Source organism: Rhinopithecus roxellana, chromosome 1 (assembly GCF_007565055.1).
Source record: "Rhinopithecus roxellana isolate Shanxi Qingling chromosome 1, ASM756505v1, whole genome shotgun sequence".
NCBI lineage: Eukaryota > Metazoa > Chordata > Mammalia > Primates > Cercopithecidae > Rhinopithecus > Rhinopithecus roxellana.
The window spans coordinates 143,500,628-143,514,385 of NC_044549.1; positions in this window are offsets into that span (position 1 = coordinate 143,500,628).

The following is a 13,758-nucleotide window of genomic DNA, read 5'->3' on the forward strand; positions in this document are numbered from 1 at the left end:
TTGGTCTATTCAGGGATTCACCTTCTTCCTGGTTTAGTCTTGGAAGAGTGTATGTATCCAGGAATTTATCCATTTCTTCTAGATTTTCTAGTTTATTTGCATAGAAGTGTTTATAGTATTCTCTCATGGTAGTTTGTATTTCTGTGGGGTTGGTGGTGATATCCTCTTTATCATTTTTTATTGCATATATTTGATTCTTCTCTCTTTTCTTCTTTATTAGTCTTGTTAGCGGTCTATCAATTTTGTTGATCTTTTTGAAAAAAACAGCTCCTGGATTCATTGATTTTTTGAAGGGTGTTTTTGTGTCTCTATCTCCTTCAGTTCTGCTCTGATCTTAGTTATTTCTTGCCTTCTGCTAGCTTTTGAATGTGTTTGCTCTTGCTTCCCTAGTTCTTTTAATTGTGATGTTAGGGTGTTGATTTTAGATCTTTCCTGCTTTCCCTTGCACGCGTTTAGTGCTATAAATTTCCCTCTACACACTGCTTTAAATGTGTCCCAGAGATTCTGGTATGTTGTATCTTTGTTCTCATTGATTTCAAAGAACATCTTTATTTCTGCCTTCATTTTGTTATGTACCCAGTAGTCATTCAGGAGCAGGTTGTTCAGTTTCCATGTAGTTGAGTGGTTTTGATTGAGTTTCTTAGTCCTGAGTTCTAGTTTGATTGCACTGTGGTCTGAGAGACAGTTTGTTATAATTTCTGTTCTTTTACATTTGCTGAGGAGTTCTTCCAACTACATGGTCAATTTTGGAATAAGTGCGATGTGGTGCTGAGAAGAATGTATATTCTGTTGATTTGAGGTGGAGAGTTCTATAGATGTCTATTAGGTCTGCTTGGTGCAGGGCTGAGTTCAAGTACTGAATATTATTATTAACTTTCTGTCTCGTTGATGTGTCTAATGTTGACAGTGGGGTGTTAAAGTCTCCCATTACTATTGTATGGGAGTCTAATTCTCTTTGTAAGTCTCTAAGGACTTGCTTTATGAATGTGGGTGCTCCTGTGTTGGGTGCATATATATTTAGGATAGTTAGCTCTTCCTGATGAATTGATCCCTTTACCATTATGTAATGGCCTTCTTTGTCTCTTTTGATCTTTGCTTGTTTAAAGTCTACTTTATCAGAGACTAGAATTGCAACCCCTGCCTTTTTCTGTTTTCTATTTGCTTGGAAGATCTTCCTCCATCCCTTTATTTTGAGCCTATATGTGTCTCTGCATGTGAGATGGGTCTCCTGGATACAGCAAACTGATGGGTCTTGACTTTTTATCCAATTTGCCAGTCTGTGTCTTTTAATTGGAGCATTTAGCCCATTTATATTTAAGGTTAATATTGTTATGTGTGAACTTGATCCTGTCATTATGATGTTAGCTGGTTATTTTGCTCATTAGTTGATGCAGTTTCTTCCTAGCATCAATAGTCTTTACATTTTGGCATGTTTTTGCAGTGGCTGGACTGGTTGTTCCTTTCCATGTTTAGTGCTTCCTTCAGGAACTCTTGTAGGGCAGGCCTGTTGGTGACAAAATCTCTCAGCATTTGCTTATCTATAAAGGATTTTATTTATCCTTCACTTATGAAACTTAGTTTGGCTGGATATGAAATTCTGGGTTGAAAATTCTTTTCTTTAAGAATATTGAATATTGGCTGTCTCTCTCTTCTGGCTTGTAGAGTTTCTGCCAAGAGATCTGCTGTTAGTCTGAAGGGCTTCCCTTTGTGGGAAACCTGACCTTTCTCTCTGGCTGCCCTTAACATTTTTTCCTTCATTTCAACTTTGGTGAATCTGACAATTATGTGTCTTGGAGTTGCTCTTCTCAAGGAGTATCTTTGTGGCATTCTCTGTATTTCCTGAATTTGAATGTTAGCCTGTCTTGCTAGGTTGGGGAAGTTCTCCTGGATAATATCCTGCAGAGTGTTTTCCAACTTGATTCCCTTCTCCCTATCACTTTGAGGTACACAAATCAGATGTAGATTTGGTCTTTTCACATAGTCCCATATTTCTTGGAGGCTTTTTTCATTTCTTTTTACTCTTTTTTCTCTAAACTTCTCTTCTCACTTCATTTCATTCATTTGATCTTCAATCACTGATACCCTTTCTTTCAGTTGATCAAGTCAGTTACTGAAACTTGTGCATTTGTCACGTAGTTCTCATGTCATGGTTTTCATCTTTATCAGGTTGTTTAAGGACTTCTCTGCATTGGTTATTCTAGTTAACCATTCATCAAATCTTTTTTTAAGGTTTTTAGCTTATTCGTGCTGGGTTCGTACCTCCTCCTTTAGCTCAGAGAAGTTTGATTGTCTGAAGTCTTCTTCTCTCAACTCATCAAAGTAATTCTCCATCCAACTTTGTTCTGTTGCTGGTGAGGAGCTGTGTTCCTTTGGAGGGGGAGAGGCGCTCTGATTTTTAGAATTTCCGGTTTTCTGTACTGTTTTTTCCCCATCTTTGTGGTTTTATCTACCTTTGGTCTTTGATGATGGTGACGTACAGATGGGTTTTTGGTGTGGATTTCCTTTCTGTTTGTTAGTTTTCTTCTAACAGCCAGGACCCTCAGCTGCAGGTCTGTTGGAGTTTGCTGGGTGTCCACTCCAGACCCTCTTTGCTTGGGTATCAGCAGCGGAGGCTGCAGAAGAGTGAATATTGCTGAACAGCAAATGGTGTTGTCTGATTGTTCCTCTGGAAGCTTTGTCTCAGAGGTGTACCCAGCCATGTAAGGTGTGAGGTGTCAGTCTGCCCCTAGTGGGGGATGTCTCCCAGTTAGGCTACTCGGGGGTCAGGGACCCACTTCAGCAGATAGTCTGTCCGTTTTGAGATCTCAAATTCCATCCTGGGAAAACCACTACTCTCTTCAAAGCTGTCAGACAGGGACATTTACATCTGCATTGGTTTCTGCTGCCTTTTGTCTGGCTCTGCCCTGTCCCCAGAGGTGGAGTCTACAGAGGCAGGCAGGCCTCCTTGAGCTGCAGTGGGCTCCACCCAGTTGGAGCTTCCTGGCCGCTTTGTTTACCTACTTAAGCCTCAGCAATGGTGGGCGCCCCTCCCCCAGCCTTGCTGCCACCTTGCAGTTAGATCTCAGACTGCTGTGCTAGCAATGAGGGTGGCTCCGTGGGCATGGGACTCTCTGAGCCGGGTGTGGGACTCTCCAAGCCAGTCTTGGGATATAATCTCCTGGTGTGCTGTTTGCTAAAACCCTTGGTAAAGCGCAGTATTAGGGTGGGAGTGACCCAATTTTCCAGGTATTGTGTGTCACAGTTTCCCTTGGCTAAGAAAGGGAATTCCCTTTCCCCTTGAGCTTCCTGGCGAGGGGGCGGGGTGGGCAATCCCTCGCCCTGCTTCGGTTCTCACTCATTGGGCTGCACTCACTCTCCTGCACCCTCTATCCGACACGTTCCAGTGAGATTCACCTGGTACCTCAGTTCCAAATGCAGAAATCACCCGTCTTCTCTGTCGCTCACGCTGGGAGCTGAAGGCTGGAGCTGTTCCTATTCGGCCATCTTGGCGCAGATTCCTCTAAAAGATTTTTAAACCTTCATTGATTCAGAAAAAAACACAACTTTTCAAAATTACTAAAAGCTATTGATATTGATTAAAATATTTATAAACATTTATATGTTTGCTATTAATGTTTATTTCATATTTCTTACTAATGGATAGCAGAGATAGGTAACACTGTAAATTTCCATTTGCCAAAGCTCATCTCTCATTAGAAATAAAACACTGTATATTCAATACTTCCCTAAAATATTCTTAAAAGGAGAGCTTCTATAAGCCCAAATCTAAAATAAATTAATTACCTAGCAGTTATCTCTTCTGCAAGACTTTTATATACAGTCTTCTACCTTTTAAGATGCATCACATTAATCATTAATTTCAGAAGAAAAGCAATCTCTCAATAAAGGACATTTCCTTATGCTCAATCTTTAGTAACGATAAACAGCAACTGTTACATAATAGACTTAGAACAATACACTGAAAGAAATGGATGAGAACGCCAATAAAGCTTCTTTAAAAATCTTTCTATGTACTTAGATTTCAGAGAAGGCAGGAAAAGAAGTAAAGGGAGGCAGGCCCACCTATGAATAATGATGAAAGTTCATTCTTAGCTTTGACTCCTAGGAACCTAAATTTGAAGCCCATCTTACTACTTCCATTCCCACTTATTTAAGAGTGAACCTGTTACATGTTGGATAATCAGATTCTATCTCCAGGGAATTGGGAAGAGACTTGGGAAGTCGGTGCTGGGGCACATCAATGGTAGTACTCAGAGATGCTGGATTGAGGAAGGTGCCTCAATATCTGTTGCTGAATGAGACACCTGGAGCTGCGTCACTGATGCCTGAGTGTTCAGATCTTCCCTGGATCCAGTGAAATTTTCCACATTTTCCTAATTTCTATTACCTGTATTGAGCAGAACTTTAATTAATCCATAAAGTATCTTTTCAAATACTTGTGGATAGCTATCATATCCTTCCAAACTTCCCTTCTTCACATGAAATATCCTTACTTTATTCAGTCTCCTCAAAATAATATTACTTGAGAGAAAAATCCCGATAACAAATAAAATTTTTAAAATAAACTTTAATCCCAAACCAAACTCTAACCTTAAAACCTTGCATCCAGAACTGCTTGCAATGCTTCTGCATGGTGTGATTAACTCAGAGTAAGACAGGACTATCATCTGCCTTATTCTAAATGCTATACTTCTACTAATGCACCCATAAGTCATCCTTAGCTTAAATTTATTTATAGACACATCATACTAACAACCCTATATTTAATTAAATCAATTATATTTTTATAATTAAAGCTGACAATCATGTCATCATTTTTAGGCCCAAGTAAATAACATATTTATTGCTAGTATATTTGATCCTATTAATTGATTCATGCTTCCAGTTTGCCAAAGTATTTTTAGATTAATAACATATATAAGTAATTATATGGTTCTTTATATTAATAATAAGTTATTTTATAGTTCCTGTGTGCTAGAAAACATGTTTAGCATTTTACACATTTTAAATCATTTCATTTTCACAACAGTCCTATGAAAAATATGACTATTTGTCCCCAAGTTCTTCTATTCCCCACTCCCCACCAGGGAAAATGTCTTTCAATTGAAGTTTATTTTCTTTGTGGAGGTGAATAACAATCTTGCCATAATGGAATCACGTAAGTAATTATGTATAAAGAAATTAAAAACTCTTTTTAAAAAATGTGCTTATGTTCACACTGTGTACAAATAGATAAGAAAAAGAATGGGTAGGAAGGTCATAATGAAAAGAATAATGAGATTGAGACAGGTTAGGTAACTTGACCCAAGTTACAGAACAAGTGGGAAAGCTGGGTCTGTCTCCAAAACCTATGTATTTAACTACTATGTTCTGGTGCCTCCAACACTTAACCAAATAATTACTTCCTAAATATCACTTTTCTTGATCATCAAATCTTCTGAACAGATTTTCTATATCTTCATTTCTATCATTGCTTTAAAAGGAAATACTGCAAAGAAAAGAGTCAGTGGCAATCTGCTAGAAACTTTAAGGCTGTTTTTTTTTTTTTCCCCCTATAATCAGGTCCTTTTTCTACAGCAAATTTAATTTATTAAACTATCATCTACCCTATATTTCTCAAATTGTTCTTTAAAGATGAAATAAGTTCTTATAAAATATTTGTTTATATGCAGCTACATTACTCCTGTATTCTTTTCCTTTTAAGATCAGTCAAACTAGTCTGTCAACAAAACAAAAGTTGTATAACCTTTCTGGAAAACAATTCAGAAGTATATACCAAGGCTCACAAAAATGCCCTTATTCAATCATCCCACTAAATCTCCCTTCAAGAATAGACACTAAGGAAATAATTTACCTTTTTGTAAATAAATATTTTCCTAGATTTTAGATACTTTCATACTTCTTCTACTTCTGCATTCCATGTTTTTAGAAAGGTAAAAAAGCAAACAGTAAAAATAGAATTACAAATACGTTAACAGCATACAATGAACTACTTCAACGACTTTTAAATGATGTTTTTGAAAAATGTATATTTATTGACATAGGCAAAATGCTCATGATAAATGAAATATAAGGATGCAAATATATAGTGTGTTCTAATTTTATAGCTACATTTAACATGTATATATAATATGTACTATATGTATGTAGTAATAAATAACTAGAGCCTACGTTTCATTCTTCTGGATTTCCTTACTGAGCATTAAAATCTTTTGCCAGGAATTGTCACCACTACTTTTCATCAGGCACTGTTCTTGGGTGGCTAACTAATGTTCTGAAGAAAGCCTACAAGCCTGTAATAGCCCCCAAAACTAAGTCCTTCCTCCCCTAAAGTTTTCTAGATATCTATTTTTATGTATTTTTTTTTTTCATGATGATGTGTTGTCTGGACCCTACAGTTTAAGCTATTGAAAGGTTTAGAAAATCACTGTGTCCCAAGAATGTTTTGAACTCTCGAACATTTGTTATGAGGCATGCCAGTGAAATTGTAATATGTATTTCCACAGGATTTGTACTCACCACCTACCTGGACACTGAGAATCTCATATATTATATGGTATTGGTCCAGGAACAATGTAGAGGTTATATCACCAAGACATATGCCTCAAAGATATTGCCTGAAATAATTATATCATATATTTAAATGTGCTTTTCCCAATAATCTATAACACTAATCATTGTTTTCATGAGCCATTGGAAGGCAACAGGAATCACTAGGATTCTTTAGGGCATCTTTTAAATTTCATAGAGCTCATAGAAATAATAAACACCATCTTAACCTTTTCTTTCTTAGCCTTAGAAATATGAAATATTCTGCTGTGTATACTTGTATAGGTTGTTTACTGCTTGATAGCACAACATCTAAGGGAGTGTTATTTATTTCCTAATTATTATACATTTGTATAAAATGCTTCAAGATTATTGAATGATGAAAGTTATATGTTGTTTTATGAAGTATAGAAGCTGAAGTAAGGGGGTGACTTTGTCTAATTTGCAAAAAAATAAAAATAAAGGCATTATATGAAGCTTCAGTAGCCCTAACATTAATTGTAGTCACTTTCAAGTTCAACACTGAATGGTTCTAGCTAATACTTGGGTAACTAACAGAAGCTGGGTTGATGTTGAATTATACTACCAGTCAAGAAGGGGGAAAAGAATAAGAGAGGAATTACACTTCAGATTTGGAAATATGAGACTGGAACTCAAGAGAAAAGGGTTGGAAGACTAGACAGTTGAATTTATGAGAGTGCATGAGACTGTCCAAATACATGTGAGCCTAGAATATACTCACGGGTAAGAAAATCAGTAACCCAGACCTGAACAGGCAGAAAGCGGGAAAGTAGTCAAAAACACTTATAGAAAATGATTAGAATAGTGAGAGAATTAAAGGAAATAGTATCACAGAAACAAAAAAACTCTTAAGAGAAATAGGTGGTCAATACGATCAAAAGAAAAGGCACATCACAGCATTATCTTTGATAAACAGACACTCTTTTTACCTTCAACAAGAGTAAATTCTAGGGTTGGATTGTTATGGGAATTAGATTGCAAAGAGTTGAGGAGAGAATAGAAGATAAGTAACTAGAGGTAATAAAAGTAGACTAGACACCAAGGCTACTAGACACTTAAATCTGATTTTGAATGAAGAAGAGAGATTATTATTTCAAGTGCAAATTCTTATAGGAAAAAAATGCTACATTAGAAATTAATTTCCTCGGTTAGCCTATAGCATTTATTTAGTCTATAATGAAAGCCAGAAACTGCAGATTGGTCATTAATATTAGAGGAAAGAAATGCTGTTTGCAACACTTGTAATAAAATGAAATTTAAAAATAATATACTTCGATAACAAACTGCTTTTTTCCTAGGTATTGAATGCTAGTAGCTGAGGAAAATAGACTTAAGTAAAGGATTACAAGTTGGCAGATAGTTTTAATGTAAGGAATCTAATATGAACTTCCAGGAATGTTTAAGGTCTTACTTTTTTGTTTCATTTGGTCTAATTTTACTCCAAAACAAATAATTATGCTTTACTTTGACTTTTCTATGTCACTGGCATTAATCTTACAGTTTCCAGCTCTGTCTGGTGTCTCTTTTCAGGTATTTACAAACAAGAGAGAGAAAGAGAAAAGAAATTGTAGTTTGAAAAAGTATATATAGAAAACAGTCTCAATTTTAGTGTGATGAGAAGTATCTGTGATTCAAAGGCATTTATTTTTTAAATTATATTAATATATAAGGTGATCAAACCTTGAAAGAGTCTATTCCAATTTTTAATTTAATGTAAAAGGGCAAAAGAATCAAAATGGTGAGAGAAGTTCAAAGTTCCAAAGAGTCAACAGTGAAAAATGAGTGAGAAGAAAAAAGGGCTACATTCAATTGACCAATAAATTAAATTTATTTTCCAAGAAAGATGAGTTTTATAAGCTCTTACCATGCTATTGTCATAAAATACTTCAATCGTCCATTGGGAAAGGTGATGAAACCTAGTTAGCTACATTGTCATAGAGAGAAAAGTCAACTGTTTAAGGGAACTTCTTGTTGGACCTTAATGGTTTTACAGCTACAGGAAAACTGGACTAATTTAAATAAAAAATTGAGTGTAGTAGTATATGGAAAACCATATATATAAGGCATTACAAAGAAAACAAAAAAGCTTACCAAAGTGAACTATTTAAAATCTGCAAAAACTATATTTCGTGAATATCTCAATCTGAAAGAATGTAGTGGGCCTGAAAATGTTAACATCAACAGTTGCTACAGGGTGTATAATAGAAATATTAAGGTAATAATTAAAAATAGTCTGCCTTACTATTCCTACCCACCCTCCACTGGAAAAAGACACCCTTCAGGCCCAGATTCCTTCACAGTTGAATTCTACCTGATGCTTAAGGAACAAATAATGTCAGTTCTATACAAACTCACAGAAAATAAAAGAGAAAATCTGTTTCAACTCATTTTAGAAGGCCAGCATTATGCTAATCCTAAAACCAAGCAAACACATGATAGAAAAAAAGTTACATACTACTATCTTTCAAGAAAATACATGTAAAAATCTTTAACAAATATTAGCAAATTGAGTCAAGCAATATATAAAATAATACTATATCTTGACCACTGGTGTCCATTTTAGGAATGCACAATATTAACAATCTAAGAACAACCACATGATCATCTCAATAGATACAGAAAAAGCGTTTTACAAAATTAAAACCTATTCTTGATAAAATTTTCTACCAAGCCAAGAGTCAAAGGGAACTTTCCTAATCTAACATAATACTTAATCGTGAAAGATTGAATACTTTTCCCCTAAGATCAGGAACAAGGCAGGCTATTCACTCTCATCCTTATATTCTACACTGTAGTTGAAATTCTAGGCAAGGCGATTGTATTTTTAAAATATTTTCAATTTCTAGTTGTTCTTTACATATATATAAAATAATTGATTTCTGTATTAACCTAGTTTCCTTTGATACAAAGTTCTTGATGCAACAGCATCGAAAATGATGAAATACCTAGGGATAAATTTAATAAGAATGTGTAAAACATGCATATTAAATATTACAAACATTTCTTACAGAAATTAAAGAACCCCTACTTAAATGGGAAAATGTATTACGTTTATAGATTAAGAAAGCTCAATATCATTAGTGTGGGTTCTCCCTAAATTGACCTATAAGCTTAACACAGCCTCAGACAAAATCCTCCCAGTCTTTTTGTTGTTGAAATTGACAGGCTGATTCTATAGCTAATATAGAAACACAATGAAGAACAAAGTTGGAAAACTTCCACTGGTGTGAAAATAAAAATATAAATCAATAAAACAGATGAAATCCATAAATACAACCACACATATATGGACAATTGATTGTTGACAGAGATACGTAGGCAATTCAAAAGGGAAAGGATAACATTTTCAACAAATGGTGCTGAACAACTAGAAATTTATGTGTAAAAAAGGAACCTTGATTATTACTTCACAGCATATACAAAAATTATTCTTAAACATGTATCATAAACCTAAACCTAAGAAAGAAAACTATCAAACTTCTAGATGAAAATGTGAGAGAAAATTTTTGTAACATTAGTTTAGGAAAATATTTTTTACTTAAGACATGAAAAGCACTGATATGGTTTGGATTTGTGTTCCCACCAAAATCTCATGTTGAACTGTAATTCCCAGTGCTGGACCTGGGGCTGTGTGGGAGGAGATTGGATCACTGGGGTGGCTCCTTCATGAATGGTTTAGCACCATCTCTTTGGTGCTGTTCTTGTGATAGAGTTCTCATGAGATCTGGCTGTTTAAAAGAGTGTGGCATCTCCCCACTCTCTATCCTCTTCCTGCTTCCATCATGTAAGACAAGCCTACTTCCCCTTCACCTTCTACCATAATTGTAAGTTTCCTAAGGTCCCCCGAGAAGCTGAAGCCACCATGCTTCCTGTACAGCTTGCAGAACTATGAACCAATTAAACCTCTTTTCTTCATAAATTACCCAGTCTCAGGTATTTCTATATAGCAGTGACAGAATGGACTAATACAGAAAATGGTACCATGGAGTGGTGCATTGCTATAAAGATATCTGAAAATGTGGAAGCAACTTTGGAACTGGTTAACAAACAGAGGTTGGAACAGTTTGGAGGGCTCAGAAGAAGACAGGAAGATGAAGGAAAGTTTGGAACTTCCTAGAGACTTGTCAAATTGTTATGACCAAAATGCTATAGTGATATAGGCAATGAATTCCAGGCTGAAGAAGTCTCAGATGAAGATGAGGAACTTATTGGGAACTAGAGCAAAGGTCACTTTTCTTATGTGTTAGCAAAGAGGTTGGCTGCATTGTGCCCTGGGCCTAGGGAACTGTGGAACTTTGAATTTGAGAGTGATAATTTAGGGTATCCAGTAGAAGAAATTTCTAAGCAGCAAAGTGTTCAAGATGTGGCCCGGCTGCTTCTAACAACCTACGCTCATTTGCCTGAGCAAAGAAATAACCTAAACCTGGAACTTACATTTAGAAGGGAAGCAGAGTGTAAAAGTTTGAAAAATTTGCAGCCTGGCTGTGTAGTAGAAAAATCCATTTTCAAAAATTCAAGAAGGCTGCAGAAATTTGCATAATTAAAAGGAAGGCAAATGCTGATAGCCAATCAATGGGAAAAAGACCTTGATGGGATTTCAAAAACCGCTGCAGCAGCCCCTCCCACCATAGGCCTGGAGGCCTAGGATGGAAAAATGGTTTTGTGGGCCAGGCCCAGGGCCCTACCACCCTGAGCAGCCTTGGGACACTGCTCCCTGCATCCCAGGTGCTCCAGGTCCATGCATGGTTAAAAGGGGACCAGGTACAGTTTGGGCTGCTTTTTCAGAGAGGGCAAGCTGTAAGCCTTGGTGGCTTCCAAGTGGTGTTAAGCCTGTGGGTGCACAGAGTGCAAGAGTTGAAGCTGGGGAGTCTCTGCCTAGATTTCATAGGATGTATGGAAAATCCTGGATGTCCAGACAGAAGCTGCTGCAGGGACAGAGCCCTCATGGAGGACATCTACTAAAGCAGTGCAGAGGGGAAATGTGGGGTTGGAGCCCTCATACAGGGTCCCCACTGAGGCACTGTCTGGTGGAGCTGTGAGAAGACAGCCTCAGGATTGTAGATCCACTTACAGCTTGCACCATGTGCCTGGAAAAGCTACACACACCCAACATTAGTCTATGAGAGCAGCCATGGGGCTGAACACTGTAAAGCCACAGAGGAGGAGCTGTCCATGGCTTTGGGAGTTCACCCTTCACACCAGTGTGCCCTAGATGTGAGACATGGAGCCAAAGGAGATTATTTTGGAGCTTAAGATTTAACGACTGCCCTGCTGGGTTTTGGAGTTGCATGGAGACTGTAGCCTCTTCCTTCTGGTCAATTTCTCCCTTTTGGAATGGGAGTATTTACCCAATGCCTATAACTCCATTGTGTCAAAACAAGAAGTAACTAATTTGTTTTTGATTTTACAGACTCATAGGCAGAAGGAACTAGTCTTGTCTCAAATGAGAATTTGGACCACAGACTTTTGAGTTAATGCTGGAATGAGTTAAGACTTTGTGGTACTGTTGGGAAAGCATTATTGTATTTTGAAATGTGAGAAGGCCATAAGATTTGGGAGAAGCCAGTGTGGACTATGGTTTGGATCTCTGTCCCCACCCAAATCTCATGTCCAAATGTAATCTCAGTGCTGGAGCTGGGGCCTAGTGGGAGGTGACTGGATCATGGAAGTGGATCTTTCATGAATGGTTTAGCACCATCCCTTTGGTGCCATTCTTGTGATAGAGTTCTCATGAGATTTGGTTGTTTAAAAGTGTGTGGCACCTCCCTGCTCTATCTTCCTTCTGCTCTCAACATATAATATGAGCCTGCTTCTCCTTCACCTTCCACCATGATTGTAAATTTCCTGAGGCCTCCCCAGAAGCAGAAGCTACCCTGCTTCCTGTAGAACTTGCAGAACCATGAGCCAATTAATCCCTTTTCTTTACAAATTACCAGTCTCAGGTATTTATTTGTAGTAGTGTACGAATGAACTAATATAAGCACAAATCAAAAAGATAAAAAATTTGATAATTTAAACTTAATAAAAATTTAAAACTTTTGCTTTATAAAAAATACAAGAAAAATTCTTATCCAGACTAAATAGCATAGACTTCTTTCTCTCTGTTCCCCTCTGATAAATATAATCATAATCCTTGCAATATCACAAGAGACAAGAGATCACCAAAGGAAAAATCTAAAAGGTAGAAAGAGGAACTAGTTTGAGATCCTAGGACCCGAATAATGACACAAGGGAAGGGCATGTTACCTCCCTTCACCCAAAAGAAGAAGGCAACCCAGACCTGGTGTTTCCCAACCCTCAACCTAGTGACAGAAGGCAGTCCAGGTAGGACCATTCTATCTCTACAATAAAATAGCAGTCATCTGAGGACAAGCATGGCACCACTGGCAAACAGATATAAAAAGGAGAGAGAGAGAAAGACAGAGAGAGAGAGAGAGAGAGAGAGAGAGAGAGAGACAGAGACAGAGAGAGACAGAGAGAGAGACAGAGAGACAGAGAAAATTGAATTAAAATGTAACATATCAAAATATGTAGAATGTATTTAATGCAGTGTTGAAACAGAAAGTTATTCCCCCAAATATTTACATTGGAAATAGGGAAAGGTCTCGAATCATTAATCTAAGTCTCTACTTCAAGAAATTAGAAAAATATGGTTTCAAAAAAAAATAGTTAAAAAGAATAAGACCTACTATTTGATAGTACCACAAGGTGACTATAGCCAATAATAATTTAATTATACAGCTTAAAATAGCTAAATAGTATAATTAGATTATTTGTAACCCAAAAGATAAATGCTTGAGGAGATGGATACCCTATTCTTCATGACGTGATTATTAGGAATTGCATGCCTGTATCAAAACATCTCATGTACCCCATAAGATTATATACCTACTATACAAACACAAAAATTAAAAAATAAAAAAAGAAATGAGAAAAACAAAAGCAAACTAAACTCAAAGACAAAAGGATGGGAATACTAAAGATATGATCAGAAATCCAGAAAATTGGCAATAGAAAACCAATAGAAAAAATTCAGTAAAGCACAAGCCAATAAAATTGATAAAACCCTAGCAAGACTAGCAATAATGAAAAGAGAAAACACAAATCACCACTATGAGGCATGAAACAAGATATATCACTACAGGTCCTGAAGCCATTAAAAAACACAATAAGGAAAAACTACACACA